We start from the raw sequence: 18,150 nt of genomic DNA on the forward strand, positions 1-18,150 counted from the left end.
TGATTGGAGAATGTACAGATGAATGTAAATATTTCATTTTAGATTGTGCTTTTCTGTACTAGAATTTCCATGTGTTCTTTTTCAATCATTTTTACTTCTCTATTGATATTCCCCATCTGTTTCCACACTGTGTTCATATTTTTATTTATATCCTTCAAACTGCTTGTTTTTATCATATTAAAGTCTGTCACGTCTGCCATTTCAGGTCTTTTTTATTTTTAACTGATTTTTTTCCTACTCATATTTTTCTCACTTTTTCTTCTTTATGTGTCTGGTGATTTTTTATTGTCTGCTGGGCTAGTAGCTGCCCCTTTGTTGAATGTCCAAACGTGACTGCCTTCATTTAAAGAGAATTAAGTGTAATTCTGAGGCAGTTCAGCTTGATCTTTTAAGTCTTGTCTTTAAGCTTTGTTAGGGCACGCCTGCAGTAGTCTTTACTCTTGGGCTAGAGTAGCCCTGTTCTTAAGGCATATCTCTTTTGGGACGTCACTTGAGTGCTTGGTGTGTTCAACGAGGTCTCTTCATACTACTGCACTGTTTCCCAGCCCCACGTGAGTTCTGGGATTTCCACTCAGCTCGCTTCTCCTTGGTAGTTTGCCTGCTATGTCAGCACCTTGCCTTTTGCAGGCAGAGTCAAGTGTCCGGTCAAGGACTCAGGGGACATCTGGGTAGATTTCCAGGCACTCCTTATATCCTACCCTCCAGCTCTCTCTTTGGTCCTACTCTCCAGTCTCCGTCCCTGCAGCTCAGCAGGACTGCCTTGTTCTATGTGGGCCCCCCTTGTATTGCACTATACCATCAAACGGATGCACCGTGGTAAAAATAAATAAATAAAAAAAATGCAAACTGGCTTTTTAAAAAAGCAAAGTCCCACAGAAAAATCCGTGTAGAACATGAAATGAAGGTGATGGCAGCTAAATCTGATTCCAGTAGCAGACACGCATGCCTTTAGTAATACAGTATAGTTATTTAAGAATGTAATTAAAATATCATTTTTTTTCTTCAGCCGACATGTATTACTTTTTTCAATTGGCTACAGAGCTGTTAGTACCTAAAAATTTTTAAGTTGAACCTAACTTCTTAATAAACAAACACTTAAGAGTTTCTTTTGGACGAAGCTGCTGTGGGAACTTTCCCGAGACACGAAGGGCACCATGACCTGGGCGAGCTGGGACCCTCTGGACCAGAGAGCTCATCTGTCTGGGCATCACTGTTCCTACCTGCAGATGCAAGGGTTGTGGTAAATTGTCCTCAAGTTCTCTTTTTATTCTAACATTTTAGGAATCTGTTTCTGTATTATGACAGCTGATTCCTAAGTGGTCCCTTGAATGTGGAATGTTAATTTGGCCATTTTTCCATCGGGGGAGGAAAGAAGAAATGCTGAGATTCCCAACTTGTCTGAAGCAAGGGTCCCCATGGCTCCTAGAAAAAGAGGGAGACAAGACAGATCCAGGAGTGTCTCAAGCAGCTAAGAACCAGGATTTTAAAATCAGTTCCAATCCCCACGTCAGACATGGCCTGGCTCTAATCCAGAAAAAAGCATGGTATCCACCCCAGAACGCTCCCACACCTTGAGAACACGGCCGTTAACCTGGGTCCACCACGCTAACCTGGGGCCAAAGGACTCCATGGGGAAAACTCAGAATGTCCATTGAACTTGGACAGAAAAATAGTCACCTTTATTTTTATTAACCTTTAACTGAAATTGAGCATTTCCTTTGGTTATGAATGTAAGTCCACAAACCACAGGAGTATCGGCATTCCCTATGACCTTGTCACCAACTGAAATAATCAGTATTTTCATGTCATGGTACACTTGTTACAAATATTTCAAAATATCATTTACACTCCCAACCACTCTGAAATTGCAGTCATTTTTGGACCTGCTACAGAACTTGTTACTTAGTGCATTATGGAGGAAAATTATTACTATATCACAAAATATTTTAAAAATATATTCTGATATTTGCATTTCAATATGAGTTGTTTCCTTGGTAATCTTAAATCTTAGTTTTACCCTTTTATTGCGGAGGACTTGGAACATACATAAAAGTAGATTAAATGATATCTAGAAGCGCACATACCCATCTCCCAACTATACCCCCAAATCCTTTCCAATGCTACATTATCTTGTAGTAAACCCTAGATGTCATATAATTTCATCTGTAACTATTTCAGTATGTACTTCTAAAATATAAGGTCTTTTTCTTGAAGTATAATCATAATACCATTCTCACACTTTAAAAAATCAACACGACCTTAAATAGCATCAAATATCCCATCAGTGTTCAAGTTTCTAGGCATCCATAAGTGTTAGCTTTTAAAAATTTTTTTTAAATTAGAATTCAAATAGGGTCACACTTTTAATTAGTTGATATGTCTTTTAAGTCCCTTAATTTCTAGATTCTGCCTCATCTCTTCTCTCTTCTTGCAATTTATTTCTTGAAGTTAAAAAAGGGGGGCAGGGCTTCCCTGGTGGCGCAGTGGTTGAGAGTCCGCCTGCCGATGCAGGGGACGCGGGTTCGTGCCCCGGTCCGGGAAGATCCCACATGCCGCGGAGCGGCTGGGCCCGTGAGCCATGGCCGCTGAGCCTGCGCATCCGGACCTGTGCTCCGCAGCGGGAGAGGCCACAGCAGTGAGAGGCCACAGCCCTGAGAGGCCCGCGTACTGCAAAAAAAAAAAAAGAAAAAAAAAATGGGGAGAGGTTGTTTATCCTGCAGAGTTTCCCCATCTGGGTTGTGGGTTGCATCCCCGGGTCATAGTTTATCACGTCCCTCTTTCCTCTGTTTCCTGTCAACTGAGAGTTCATCTAGAGGCCTGATGCCATCAGGTTTGGGGGCAGAAGGAAGCCATTGGTTTTCAATGTTTAGATCCATTAGTTAAGTGGGGGTTGCACAATGCTTTATTTTAACTCTATCATTCTTATAATTTATTATCTGTAATATTTCTTCAAGAAAAAAATATGCCTCATCAACTGTTTGGTTACCCAGTGATACAGTTAGTATAGAAAGATGGAATACACACTCTAGATTCTTTCCCCTTGTTTACCAATTTTCCAAATGATGAGTCAGTTCCTTTTTATACGTGTAAAAACACTATCCTGAGAAGGGGTTGTGGGCTTCACCCAAAGGTCAACCGGGCTGATGTCACAGAACAGTTAAGGCCTCCTATCGTGGACCATCCCGGGAGATGCAGAGGGTGATCTGGGCTCCTGTCCAGTCCTCCCAGCCACAGTGATGGCCGTTTCTCCTCCAGCACACCCTTACTCTCCATCTCACGCATGCTGGTGTTGTGCTGTGATATACACACGGAAACCAATCCTGCAGCCGCAGCTGTGGTATCGGAGGGGCCACCAAGTTTAAATTCGATGGTCTGGTTCAGACACTGGCTGCGCCGCTTACTAGCTGGGCCCGTTCTCCACTCCTCTGAGCTTCCGTTTCTTCATAAGGCAGATGGCAAAAAAAAAAAAAAAGGCAAAAAATTATACCTCACTGGAAGAAATTGTTGTGAGAACTAAAGAGGGAAACATTCCTGAAAGATCGAGACATTGTTGGCCCTCAGCAGGTATTTGTTAAACCTGACGCTTAGTTCCCCCAAAGCAGGGGCTTGTTAATTAGATCTTCGGTAGCAGCCAGAGGAGTAAAAAGAAAATGTTTACCGTGAGATACCCCTGACTCAGACGCCTAAGTCACAGCGCACCCCTACCCGCCCAGCTCTCTCCCGTCTCCCTGGCTGACTTACCCCTGTTTCCTCCCCTCCTCCCTCCGTCTTCCCTTCCCTCCTCCACCCGCCTCCTCTGTCTTGGTCTTTCTCTGTCCCTGGACTCTCTCTGTCTTGGTCTGTCTCTCTGTCTTGGTCTTTCTCTCTCTCTGACCCTCTCTCTCACACGCTCCCATATTCACTTCTCTCCTGTTCAAGGCACAGGGTGCTCTGCGGGGTGGGAGCCTCCCGTCTCTGAAATGCTCTTTGCAGTGAACCATGTCCCACCCACGACAGGACACGTCCCCTCTCTTCCCTTGGTCCCATAAGCTCCCTTCTTCATGACCTTGCAACACAGCTGGCATCCCCCCCATCCTGGGCTTGAAATGCCTGTATCCTGCTCGAACCCCCGGTCCAACGGGAGTATCTGTGCTGTGTTTCGGTCCATCCACATACGCTCAGGGGGCTCATCCGAAAGATCAGCTGGGCCCTCCAAGCCCCTCAGGCTTCCCTTTGTGCACCAGCCTGGCCAGGTTCCTCTTCCATTCGAAGAGCTGAGACCCTGGCCCTTCAATTGCCCCCCTAAGCAGTTCAACCCCCATGCACACCTCCCTTCCCTTTCGATGACGTAGCGGCTTCTCTAAAGCAGAGCTGCCCCTCGGGATATAGTTCCCGTGCTCACAGCCTGCATGCCCTTCAGCAATATCTCACGCACATCTCTCACCAGTGTCTCATCCACCGTCTCTCATCAACATCGGTTCTCGGGCCTCGTGTCTCTCCTCAGCCCTCAGAGGTCTCACCGAGGGGGCGTGGTGGGCAGCCTGGCGCATCTCGGTTGTGCGGATGTAAGTTAAGATGTGAGCGTCCCCATGTATCAGCCGTGTCCGCTGAGCCTTAGTTTCCCTGTTTGAAACGGACATGAAAGCACCTGCCTCTCTCTGTTCTGAGGCTCGTTAGTGGCGGTCAGTGCTGGGCGCGCGGGTGGCTGACACACCTCGGAGGGTACACCCCGCTGGGTCCCTGGGCCCCCTCCCTCTCTCCCTGTCCAAGGTCGCGGCTCTCCCTCCGCGTGGTTCTAAGGTCATTTCCTCCCGGTGCCAGCTGCTCCCAGGCAGCGGCTAATGCCACGCTTTGGAGTCAGAGCAGCCTGGGTCCAGATCCCAAGGCTGACGCCTCCTGTGTGGTTTTCAACTCTGGAAAGGGGAGAGGATTCTTAGGAAGACGCAAGAAGCCAGTGAGGGTAAAAACACAGCACAGCGCCCGGTAGCTTGTGATTTGGGAAGAACAGTTTTTAAGAAACGGCTTTGTATGCATAACATCCATTTGCAGCTGGTGATGGTGGAGTCAGTGACTAATAAAAATGTCATTTCCTGCGATTTTTATAAATTACAGTAAATATGCAGTAATCACCCCCATTAGCTGCTGAAATGCAGGCAGCCATCTGGAGGGGAGGCCCGGGACCTCAGTGAAGCCTCAAGAGGTAGACCCCACAGGTGCAAATTGACACCTAGGAAAACAGTAGTTAGTACACGCTAGAATTTGGAGAAGGGGAAAGTGTTAAAATAAATGTATGTCAAGCAAATTTGGACTTCTCCACGAGGATCTGTCATGTCAAACAGGAAATAGCTATAAATTACTTGTAATAGTAAAAATCTTGTCATTTAGAACCTTTAAAGCAACGGGCTCATTTAACACATCAGCTCAGAGATCATAATCTAGGACAGTCAGCCTGGGTATTTATTTCACTTTTAATGTGTAGGAACCAGAGCAAACTATGTGTGATCCACAAAAGACCCCTAGCCTCCCATCAGCTCTGGGAGCCACAGAACGAGGCAGAGAGACTGCCTGGGGCCCGGGGTGAGGTGTGTGTCAAGACAGGAAAACCCTTCCTGCTCCTAAAAAGACAATTAAGACGTGATTGGAAATGTCACGGCTCGGGTCGCCTCATAATGAATAATTCCAAATAAATCCCACCATTATTCTGTTTATTTGTTTTACTTAGAAGCTATTTGAAGTCGTTGGAGCTGAAAGTATGTTTCAACATGCCAAGCGTATTGACGCTATCTTGTAATCATCTTGCTAACGAGTCCGCAGGCAAACGATAATTGGAATTCTGTGTTTATTTCAGATACCTCAATATATACTACCCGCAGATAGGAATCCAGCTCAGAGACGTTGGTAAAGGGGCTGCAACGCCCCCGAGAAGGTGGTCCGGGAGTGCGACTCCAGAAGACGAGCACGCAAAGCCATCCTTCTGCTGCCTTATCGGGAGGCTCGGTGGCAGCAAGGTACTTCGGACAGAGCTGCCTAATGAAGTTTGCATGCACTGAGTATATATTTGATGTCGGTTGATGCAGGGTGGGGGGAAGGCTCTGGGGAGAAGGAGTGAGAGAACGTAGCCATGCACCAAACTAACCACTCGCCTTTTCCACCAATAGTGGGAGTTGGGCACGGAGCTCACATTCACACCTGTGTTGTCATCCTGAGCTCTGAGGAAGGACCGAGCTGGTCTCCAGAAGGACACTAACCCAGGGCTGCAATACCTCCCGCTTCCCCTGTCTTCTTCCTGGTGTCCCCACCTTCCACGTTTGCTCCCTCACCTGCCAAGCACACACACGTGGGACGCACGCACGCGCGCGCGCGCGCACACACACACACACACACACACACCCCACAGCCCAGAAGGGCGCAGCAAGGACAGCAGCCACATTCAGAAACCCTAGGTCTGTTGTTTGGGTAACTTTGCCCCTTTTTTACTCTTCCACGTTCTGCCAAGTCCCACTGCTAGTGGGGTGAAAGTCTGCCACTGTCCAAGTGTATGAACGCAGGCTAATTTTAAAAAACACTGAATTTAATCTTAACGAGAAATTACATTTTAAAATTACCTTCAAACTGATACGCAGTTTAACTAGTTCCTTGCCCTTAACTGGTTACTTTAAAAATAGTTGTTGGTTTGTCTCTGAATTTAACCCTGTTTTCATCATAACCGCTAATTTTCGTAGATGGGTTACTGGTTGTTAGGGAAGAAGGGCGCGTTGAGGACAGGAGAGCATATATAGGCAGAGAGTTTAGACACTATTCAGATCACTTCGGTAAAAATTTTGTAATTCGGGAAGAAAACCTGATCCTGGGAAACAAATTATCCAGATTAACAGCCTCTAGAACCAACACCCAACCCAACCAAACGAAACCAGCCTCAGTTCGTCACTTTACTTTAGCAGGACATGTATGTATGTGAAGTAACACATTGATTTTTTGGAATCAAATAAATTGAAGAACTGGGTTCTTTCTCTAGCATAGGTAATTTCTAGAAATGCCAGCAACCTACATAGTTAGCCTCAATGACTGGAGTATTACTGATGAAAGAACGTTTGTCTTTTTTCTCTTTTTTTGTTCTTCTTTGGTGAATTGAATGGATAACCGTCTAGATTCTGCATTTCTAAACTATATAGAACTGTAGAGTAATTGTTGCCTGTGTTGACTGCATATTATTTTAACACATCCATTCATTTTAAGAAAGTTAATTTCTATAGAATAATGGATAATTGTGAAAATATTTGGGGCAAAATGGTGCAAATTCATTATTTGACTAACAACTGTGCACACTGCGTTTTCTTGGTTCTAAGACACACGTGTTTAGTTTTATCATCTCTGGAATCTAAGTGCTCCATTACCCTCAGTGACAGCTCACAGTTATAAGTGGCAGAGTTTTTTCCTTCACAGTGGCATGTAAAATAAAGATGCATCTTACGGTAACTGGCATCTTAGGCTTGTTGAAAAGAAAAAGTGCATGTGAGTGGTCGTAACCTACAGATAATTTCTTATCCGTGTGGTCAAGGATCAGCTCTTCTTTTTTGTGTGTGTGTGTGGTACGTGGGCCTCTTACTGTTGTGGCCTCTCCTGATGCAGAGCACAGGCTCCGGACACGCAGGCTCAGCGGCCATGGCTCACGGGCCCAGCTGCTCCGCGGCATGTGGGATCTTCCCAGACCGGGGCACGAACCCGTGTCCCCTGCATCGGCAGGCGGACTCTCAACCACTGCGCCACCAGGGAAGCCCCAAGATAAGCTATTCTTCCTGGACACTTCCTTACACAGAGATTATAAATTACATGCCCAAATGTCAGCATGGCTCTTTTTATTCTAAAAAGTCTTGTATTTATCGTAAGTGGTTCGCACTAGATCGCTCTGTGTATTTGACAGAGGGGCCATATTGCCTTGGACCAGAGGTGGTCCAACACCAGCTGAAAGATTCCCCAATGAAGACTCTAGAAGACTCTCAAAGGGTGAAGGAAGGAGGCCAGTTTCCCAACTGGTACCCAAGCTGATGATGAGTCAGAAAAGAAACATCAAAGTTAGTGCCACTGAATGGGATTTAGTTAGTATTTTAAATTTCAAGATGAGCCCACAAATTGTGCATCAAAATACTAAGCTACACTTGTGCTTGCTTTCTGGAACCTTTACAAGGCAATTATTGTAATGCAGGAAAATCTCTACCACTGAGCCCACAGCCATGTCACGCGATCGTTCCAGCCCGAAGTCTTTCTGCGTCTTTTCTTGGAGCCAGACGTCTTGGGGAGGATTGGGAGCCAATCCTTTTTTTTCTTCTTTTTTTTATAAATTTATTTATTTATTTTGGCCGCATTGGGTCTTTGCTGCTGCGCGCGGGCTTTCTCTAGTTGCGGCGAGCGGGGGGCTACTCTTGGTTGCAGTACACTGGCTTCTCATTGCGGTGGCTTCTCTTGTTGTGGAGCACGGGCTTTAGGTGCGTGGGCTTCGGTAGTTGTGGCACACAGGCTTCAGTAGTTGTGGTTCTTGGGCTGTAGAGCATAGGCTCAGTAGTTGTGGCGCACGGGCTTAGTTGCTCCGCGGCATGTGGGATATTCCCGGACCAGGGCTCGAACCCGTGTCCCCTGCATTGGCAGGCCGATTCTTTTTTTTTGTGTGTGTGTGTGGTACGCGGGCCTCTCACTGCTGTGGCCTCTCCCGTTGCGGAGCACGGGCTCCGGACGCGCAGGCTCAGCGGCCATGGCTCACGGGCCCAGCTGCTCCGCGGCATGTGGGATCTTCCCGGACCGGGGCACGAACCCGTGTCCCCTGCATCGGCAGGCAGACTCTCAACCACTGCGCCACCAGGGAAGCCCTGGGAGCCAATCTTAAATACTAGGTCAGTCTGAGGTGATGTGGGGACAGTAAGAGAGAAGAGAAAGAATTTGTTTCGACTTCTAAATTTTTAAATGCTAAGGATTCCAGACAGGAAAAATGGACCTATCGCCTCTGTGCTCCAGCAGCAGCCTCTATGCACAAGCTTGCTGGCCTGTGGGACACAGAGATGTGGACACACGGGCATATAGTGAGCGTCCGTGTTCATTTTTTTCTGGCAGAGATGCTACTGCTCTACTCGCGGCCCCCTGTGCTTTCCCTCGTCTCGCTCTTCCTGGGAGCACCACCTCACCGTCCTATACATCCGATTTAAAGGGAATTACCTATTCCTTCAATTATTTGTCCCTTATCAACTGATGTTACACTACAAGGATTCGTATTCAAAGGCCAGAAAGAAAGAGCACGTCATGGCATGTGGCCAAATAAAAGAGTAATGTTCTGGTGAATTTAGCCTAAATAATTTACTGCTATATAAAGGTGGAAAAGTGGAAGGTGAACCCTTTGACCAATAAATCTCTCCTGCCCGTGAAAGCCTTATCTGGGCCCCTCCGACATATTCCGCGCGCAGAAGCCATCATCACCGGCTCTGGTTCGTTATTTGTAAGCCCTGATCCTTCTGCACTCGGTGTCCTAAATACGGATAATTAGCATCAGTTTATCACACTTCTGCATATTTTCTCTTCTCTCCAAACATGCACGCTTCTATCGGCTGCTGTTGGGCCGCAGAAGATTATGGAGACGGATTGCAGCGAATGAACGTGCTCCGCGAGATTAGGAAGGAATAGAAACAGGAACTTGGCCAATGAATTCCTCGCGAGAGCCTTATCATGCAATTACAGTTGCCTCGCATCACACTCTCCCAGCCTCTTAATCCAGCGCCCACCAAGAATAAGATTTCACTAATTTCTGAATTACTGCATCGCCTCCCAACTCGCTCCCGAGAATGGTTCGAAGGAGAAATGCTGCCGAAAACTACACACCCAACTTTATACTAAAGCATGAAACTTGAAATGTCGGAAAGGGCGGCGTGGCTCGGGATGGCTCCGCGTTTTAGCTGCTACTAAGCCTTGTGGCCTAGAGAGACACTCACTGCCCTCTGAGCCCCAGATTCCCTCACGGGCCACTTTGGGGGTTCAGAACTGGATGAATGGGAGGATTATCTTCTCTTAAACAAACGATCTGATGCGTTTTAAAACAGGACAAAGCATTCACTGATTTTCTTATCATCGCTGCTGATGACAGCCGTGGTGCCCTGAGTACCCTGGGCGGTCACTTGACCGCTTTGAGAACAGGCTCCCCCCTCAAACTGCCTTTTTCCCAATCAGCGCCACCACCCCCTTTCCCGGGGCTGACACGTTATAGTTTCTTAGGCACGTCAACCTGTATAAACGGGAGAAGTCTTGCCCCCCCCCGCCCCGCCCTCCGCCGTGTCTCACAAGAGTGTAACCACGACCTGTCCCTGGGCATCCACACTGGGGCTTTCTCTCGCTCCTCTGCCTGTTAAGGTCATTCTCCCCGCGCTTTGTAATACTTAGGTATTTTTTTGTTTGTTTTGTTTGTTTGTTTAACATCTTTATTGGAGTATAATTGCTTTACAATGGTGTGCTAGTTTCTGCTTATAACAAAGTGAATCAGTTATACATATACATATGTCCCCATGTCTCTTCCCTCTTGCGTCTCCTTCCCTCCCACCCTCTAGGTGATCACACACCACCGAGCTGATCTCCCTGTGCTATGCAGCCGCTTCCCACTAGCTATCTACCTTACGTTTGGTAGTGTATACATGACCATGCCACTCTCTCACTTTGTCACAGCTTACCCTTCCCCCTCCCCATGTCCTCAAGTCCATTCTCTAGTAGGTCTGTGTCTTTATTCCCGTCTTGCCCCTAGGTTCTTCATGACCTTTTTTTTTTCTTAGATTCCATATATATGTGTTAGCATACTATATTTGTTTTTCTCTTTCTGACTTGTTTAAGGAGACTCATTAAGCCCTTCCATCCACCAGGGGACTATTTCTCGTCCAGAGCCGCAGTCAGGCCCTCAGATGCACCCACAAAATCAAGGTGCTGCGGCGGGAGAGAACCCTACAGGCCTGCGGTGATGATTCCCGGAAGGAACGGAAATCCAGATCAAATCTTCAAAACGTTTGCGCTTGCAGACAAGAAAGGCTAAGTCCTTGTGCGAAGAATTCATCAGCTAAAGAGACTCGCAGCAGTTGTGAAGAGTGTTTACTGTGATGTGCCTGTACTTCGCTTTCTCCAAGTGTTGTCTGTTAGGGCCTCAGGCAGGACGGGGAGAAAGAAAGGATCCCACATTTCAGAAGACCCGCTTCCAGGCTTGGAGTCCAGAGTCAAAACTGGACAACGTTCGTACAAGGAATGTGTCCGAGTGTTTCCCGTGTGCCAGGCCCTGTTCTAACACGGAGCCCCCGAGTAACAACACAAAGAAAGAGGCCCGCCCCGACCAGCTGACAGTTATGATGCTGGGAAGTCCGACGCTGAGGAGGACGGGTTTGCCTTCTGCAACCCGGCCCATCTATTGGCTGACAAGGATTTCCTTTTTTGGAGGGAGCCAGACTGGAACCTCGTTCCCTCACTTGAGAGGGAGAGAGGGACCAAGGCCTGCGAGCAGGCTCGGGGAGGCCCTAGTCTGAGGAGCTACACTCCCTGTAGGACCAGTGGCTCGGAGTACGCCTGTCATGCTAGAACGGCAGCCTCGAACACAGCAGCTCCAGGCTGCCTGCGCCTCGCGTCCTAGTATCTGTCCAGAAACGAGCAAATACATCTTCCCCACACTGATGTCGGGGCAGTTCTGCTTTGCTTTCCCTGAATCGTCCTCCCTTCCAAAGCCACTGCAATCCACCCAAGGGGGCCGGGGGTCCTGATGAATGGGGCAAGCGGGCCTAGAGAAGAAACAGGACCGCATTGTTTTCCTTTCCCGAGACGGGGGCTCTTCGGCGTGGCTCCATCTAAGTCCCCGCTCTAGGACGGTTCAAAGCCGAGAGGCAGCAAACGGCCAGGCCGAGGCTCAGGCGCACTTGGGACTTGGGTACCGGAGCTGGGGAAGCTCCAGCCCAAAGTGTGAAATCAGATGAGGTGTTATTAGTAACTCCCTGGGTCATATTTCCTGAAGCTAAACTGGGGGGACGGGGCGGTGAGAGGGAGCCGTTTGCCATTAATCTGGGAACAAACGGTCAAGCTCGGTGACTGGGCTTTTCGCTTTTCTTTTCTCACTCTTCTCAGTGCGGGGAAGCGGCGCGCCCGCGCGGAGCGATTGTGAGGCTCTGCTGGAATTTGGCAGCCCGTGGGCTTGGAGAGCAGCCCCATGCTGGCCGCTATTCAGCGCCCCGCTCTCCTCGAGCTTTGCAAGTTTCACTCAGCCGTGCACTCAATGGCTTCACAAAGCTGATTACAAGCTTCAGCGCATTCCTGAAGGAGCCAAAAGCGACGCAGGTGCAAACGAGCCGAGGGAGCCCCTTATCCCGGTGACAGAATGGGACAAGCTGGGAAAGGCTTGGACCACACAAATCCAAGCGCACCAGGCGGCAGAAAGCCTGCCTTGGGAACCGGGGGTCATTATCCGCCCTATTCAGCGGGGCCCGGGGACCCTGGGGGCCCGGAAGGCCAGCTCGCGAGGGAGAGCCGGCGGCCGTGGGGACCCCGACGGGCCTGCGGCTGGGTTGGGACGCTGGCCGCCCGCGACTTGTGCATTTGCACCGATGGCGCCAGTGAAATCCGTGCTCGGACAGGCCCGGGTCAACACCAGTAGGGACAGAGGACGCAGCCCGGTGTGTGGACTGCGCGCAACCTTTGTTCAACCAGCGTCCAGACCGCACCGCCCTGTCCCTGTCCCAGCCTGGCGCTCCGGGGCCCGGCCACTCCCCCAGGCTACCGACCGTCAGCTCCGAGGGTCACTCTGCGCCCTTTCTCCCCCAGCCCGCCTTCCCCATCTGTCCTCGTGGCAGCCGGGTCCTGCGTAGGGCGACCCCGACGCCGTAAGGTGGCAGGGACAGTGTCCGCGCGGGGAGTCAGGATGGCGGGTCACCGGGCCGCCCCGTCGGAGCGCGCTCCCCGTGGCCTAGGATGCCTGCACCGCGAGTCGGACTCCACGGCGGGGAGGAGGGCCGGCCCCCCTCGGGGGATGAATGACGTCCCCGGCTGCGCTGGAGGACAGAAAACCAGGGCTGCGGGCGGCGGAGAGAGAAGGGCAGCGCCGCGGGGAACGCGCGTGAGAGGAGGGCCCGGGAGGGGGGCGCGGGGGGTGGGGGAACGCGGGCGGAGCTGTGGGGTGGAGCTGGCGCGCCGGCGGCTCTCGGGCAGCCCGGCGCTGTGTCCCGGCGAGCGCAGCGTTACAGCCTTTGCGTGGGGCGGGGGTCCCCCTCGTGCGCACCCCTTCGCCCCGCGTCCCCTCGGCCTCGGCCCGGTCGGCCGCGTGCTGGACCCGGCTGCGCCCGGGGGTCCCCGCGGGCAGGGCGCGCGCGCCGACGCTCTTTTGTCTGATAACTAATTTGAGTTAATGCGATCTTTATGTAAAGCTAACAGCGGATAATTGTCTATTTTCTCGCCAACAATCTCCATCACAATCACTTATCTGGAAACCTGCGGCTGGATTAATCGTTATATTCCCGAGATGAGCGTCGCTGTAATGCGCAGCGAACGCGGGTGGGGACAGGAAAACGCCTCCCCGCGCCTGCGGGCCCTCGTGCCGGCCATTCCGGCTACTGCCCGGGACCCGGTGGCCCGGGGGGTGGTGCCCACGTGCGCGGCTAGGGCGCCTGCCCCAGCACTTGCTGTGCGCGCGTGGGTGGCGCGGGGAAGCAGAGGCAGAGGAAGGGCGGGGCAGGGGTGAGGGCGACCTGCAGGGCTGCGGGGCAGGGCGGCCGGGGGCCCCACTGGACCTCGTCAGGCCCTCGCGAATCCCGACGCGGCCTCCGGCTCCACGCAGCCCAGGAGCTGTCAGCGCCAGAATCAGGTCTTCTGACCTGGATAAAAGGATGCCCTCCGCTCCTTCTCCAGAAAAGTTTCTCCCTCTCTTGGCCTGGGTTCCTCCAGCTTCATCCCCTGCCCCACCCACCGGTTCTGCTTTAAGTCCCTCCCCCACGATACCCCTCCTCTGGGATCCCCATCTCTGCAAATTATAGGCAATATTTACACGCCCTGAGGTTGAAATCCCCGGGAGAGAAGATCTTGGGTGTGGAAACACGTCCCACTGCCTCAGTCCCCCGGGCGCTCCCGTGTTAGGGGGAAAACACGGTGGCAGATGGATCTGAGGCCTCGCGGGGAGAGGCACTTGCGTGGCAAAGATTTTGCCTTTGACCTGAAGTCAGAACATCAGTTCAGATGAAATCCGGGCGGCGGTGGTGGCGGTGATCAGCGCGTGACCGCCATGTGCAGGATGAAGTGAAAACGATTGACTTCTGAACCCAAGCACTTGGTGTGGCTGGTCGCTTGGAAGCAAACCGTTTGATTCCAGTCACTGCTGCAACTCAGGTGGGCTGGCCAAGGGACCAGCATCGCAACTTTTCAAAATGGCGTTCCGGAAAAGAGCAAAAAGTCAGTCTCAATTGGTGACAGTTTTCGGCCACGCGGAATGGAACTATTTGTTTCCCTTTTGGCAGCAAAACTCTTAAAATTCTAGAGTGAAAGAATACAGGGAAACAAAGTGCCGTGAAATCAATGGATTTTTAGATAAAGGGGGACCCCAAATTACCCCCTCCCCAAATAAGGCGTTGTAAATTACTGTTCAAATCCTTACGCCTTCCCTTTCCTCTCCAGCAACTTGATGAGGTCTTTAAAAGCAAACAAGTAAATCCACTCTGAGGTCGGCGGCGGCCCAGCCGGGTTTCCCAGGCTGTTTTTTGTGCGGCGGTCGGGAACGTCCCACTTAGCCTCTCACCTGAGCCTTGTCATCCGGGGCATCTCGAAGTGATCTGGGAACAAAGCTGATCCCCGCGACAGCCCCGATGGTCAATCAGGCAGAACAGACTATGCAAATGCAGCGCAGAGACGCAGGGCCGGGAACAGTGGCCCCATTGTCTTGAGCATTTCAAAGCGCTGAGCAGCTGCGCAGACGTGTCGTCTCGGACCCTCGGTTGCCACACTAATGTCATCATTGCAAAACATCAGATTTTGAAAACTATACAATCCGAATTCATTAGCAGCCTCCGCAGCAAAGGTTTCTCTTCTCCGTGACAAGTTGCAAACTCCAGATCCCCTTCTGTTGGGGGGAGCAAAGGGAGGGGGAGAGTTTTGCAAGTGACAACCGCTGATGATCCGTCATTTCCTCTTTCTGGTGGATTTGAGGGCTATAAACCCCCCGTCCTTGGAGCTCTGAGCTTGGACGTGTGACTCAAGCACCTCTGAGATGTCGACCTTTCCGCGTTTTCTCCTAAGTGTTGCTTGCAAGTTTTAAATTCCTGAGAGCAACCAAAGTAACAAATGGAGTGAATTTAACAAAACCCCATCTTCTCTCATGATAACACCAGTGAGAGGTTTTGAAGTTCTTTTCTTCAGATTGAACTCAAAACGATGCCTATTAGGGCCACTGTGTGCCCTAAAGCGACAAGGTGGTTACACGAGGGCACGCCCCTTGGCGCCGCTACAAACGGCTCGTGACTCTGGGCGCCCACGCGACACGCGTCTTAAGGACCGGTGTACCTGTTCCGCCCCGACTGCTGAAACTCCTCCCTGCCCATCGCCGCGCGCCCCTGCCCCCCATCTTCCAGAGTGACCTTGTTTTTCTGAAACTGGACGACGGAGGGACGCCCTGGGCTCACGTGCGGCGCGGGCAGGTCGGGTGCAGGCACGTGGGGACGCGGGGACCACGCGGGGCTGTGCTCCCGGAGGCCCCAGGGCGCAGGTTGAGGCAACTTTCCGCTTCTCACGCGCAGCCCAGCCATCGGTGTCAACCCGTCCTGCTGTTCTCAACAGGATTCCGTGCCCGCTCTCCTCTCTCTCATCCGTGGGCTGGAAATTGTCCCCAGGAAAAGGCAGTCAACGCAGAGAAAGCCACCAGGTCAATTCGTAGCCCGGAGCTGAGGATGATGGCGGAGGCTGAGCGGCGGGGGGCCGAGGTCTCCCCCAAGCCTTCCAGTCTCCTGACCAACTGGGCGGGGAGGATTTGACGGAGAGTCAACCAAATAAAGGTTTTGTAAACACAACGAGGAGGACAGGGAAGTAGATGGAGAAAAGCCCCCAAAGGCTGTGTCTTGTTTGGTGGGGGGCGGGGGCGGGTGCGGTGGAGGCCGCGGTCGGCCCCCAGGGAAACGCTGTAGGGGGCTTTGCCCGAGTGCGGACACCTTGGAGGGAATTGGACTAGAACACTCTTTTTTTCTCCCCCGGAAAATTGTATGCATTTGGCCTGGACCCTACAGTTGCTCTTCCAAGCCTCTTCGTGCCTAAGACACCCTTTCCCTCCCACTAACCCCCCAAACCCGCCGGGCCTCTCCCGCGCCCGCCCCGGCACCCAGGGCAGCGGGACCAGCCCGGCTGGGGCGCGGCCGAGGCCAGAGGGGGCTCCCCGGACCGGGCCACTGCCGGAGGATGCTGCCAGCTCCAGGGAAGCAGAGTTTTTGCCGGTTTGGATCACCAGTGTCTCTCCAGGGTGTGGACAGCACCTGGTTCCTGGTGGGCGTCCAAAGCACGTTTGCTGAGGCCCTGAAGGGGCCCTCGTGTGGCTGGAGGTGGTGGCCCTGGTCAAGTTGGAGGGGAGGTGGGGGGCCTCCGAGCAGAGGCGGCTCCAGGGCCCGCTGGGCCAGGTCCACAGAGTTGGGGAGCCTGGTCCTGCCCTTGACTCCGTCTTCAGCTCTCACTCACACGCGCCATGTGCATTCTTACACACTCATGCACCCACACACACTGTGCACTCACCACCCTCACAAGCACCCAGAGTCTCCTTCATACACACACATGCTACCCAGGGCCACACGCATGCTCACTCTCACACCTGAGTTGCGGGCACGCACACACACACACACACACACACACACACACACATACACACACACCCTGGGGTCCCACCGTCACAGACTGGCTGATTCTGGGGGTGGCTGGTGGCTGGGGGGAGAAGTCACACAGCTCTACCTGGTACACACAGCACGAGTGAGCTAATCCTTGTAGGAACTCAACAAACACAGCAGTGAGGGACTGGGCAGTTTATTTCCGACCCTTTTCCTCTGAGCTCTCCGAGCCGGATTCCTGTCCCCAGCTAGAGTGGGTTGAGTCATCACTTCATTTGTGTCCAAGTTCACTTTACCCCAAGATGTTTCCCTGGGCTGTTGCTTACACTGCTCTGATCCAACAGGGTAGCCACGGGCCATGTGTGGCTTCTGGGCACCTTGCATGTGGCCAGCCTAGGTGGGGACATGCTGAGCGCACACCACACACCAGGCATTAAAGACGTGGTGTGAAAGAAAGCACGCAGAACACCTCACTAATCGTTTTAAAATATTGTTTTCATGCTGAAATGTTTATATTTTTGATATAGTGGGTAAAATAAAACACATTCTTGACATTAATTTCACTTGCTTCTTTTCACTTGTAAAAATGTAGCTGTTGGGACGTTCAGCCTGAGTTACATGGCCCCTGTTTGTGGCTTGCGTTGCATTGCTGCAGAGCAGCCTCTGACTTTCCCAGGCATCCTTCAGGAAGTGGAAGAGGAAAAGCAAAAATGGCGGAAGGAGCTGGGCCTGTGGTTCAGCAGGAGGCGGCCCAGGACCGCCTATGCTAGAGTTGCAGTTGTAACTCTAGAGCACATAACGTATTCTCCAAGCTTCTTCTCTTTCATGAGAACTCATGGTGGGGGTGGGGTGGCATCACGCATTGTATTTTATCGCTTGATTCATTTTCTTTCCATTTTAACTTTAATCCTGTCTAATTACTGTATTGTGATCTCAGTCAGCAATCTGAAATGAACTCTCAAGTAACTTTGGAAGAATCGTGCTACGAATGTTGGGTGGTGATGAGATGTAAATTACAGCATGTTATCCGCTGAGGTCTACACAGGTTGAAGCAAACCCTTTCCTGCTATTTTCAAATTTCAGGTCAGCCTTTTGGTACTTATCTGCTTTATTTTTTCCCCCTGCCTGGTATTACCGCCACCACCCACCACCACTGCAGCCCCAGACAAAACAAACAACACAGAAAGCTTGAGCCAGAGTTTACACCCAGTGAAAATGCTTTCTACTAAGCAGGAAGGAAATTCCTTCCAGGTTTTTTTTTTTATGATTGACCCATAGGTTTAAAAATCTGTGAAGTCACACCTTGGTTGAGGAGACTACAATACACTGCTTG

At 51.2% G+C, this 18,150-nt stretch overlaps 1 long non-coding RNA gene across 6 annotated transcripts in view; it reads left to right on the top strand.

Annotated features, from left to right (window-relative positions):
• LOC115853348 (uncharacterized) overlaps window positions 1-18,150 on the top strand; it is a 55,086-nt gene that overhangs the window by 14,107 nt on the left and 22,829 nt on the right. For 3 of the 6 annotated variants that reach the window (XR_009559774.1, XR_009559771.1, XR_009559770.1), the window contains one exon: window positions 5,828-7,455. This is a non-coding gene — a long non-coding RNA (uncharacterized lncRNA). Of the gene's footprint in view, window positions 1-5,827; window positions 7,456-10,865; window positions 13,093-18,150 lie in introns of those variants that run through there. The other 3 variants (XR_009559773.1, XR_009559772.1, XR_009559775.1) reach the window with 3 other exon arrangements.

The sequence above is a fragment of the Globicephala melas genome, chromosome 18 (assembly GCF_963455315.2).
Source record: "Globicephala melas chromosome 18, mGloMel1.2, whole genome shotgun sequence".
Classification (NCBI taxonomy): Eukaryota; Metazoa; Chordata; class Mammalia; order Artiodactyla; family Delphinidae; genus Globicephala; species Globicephala melas.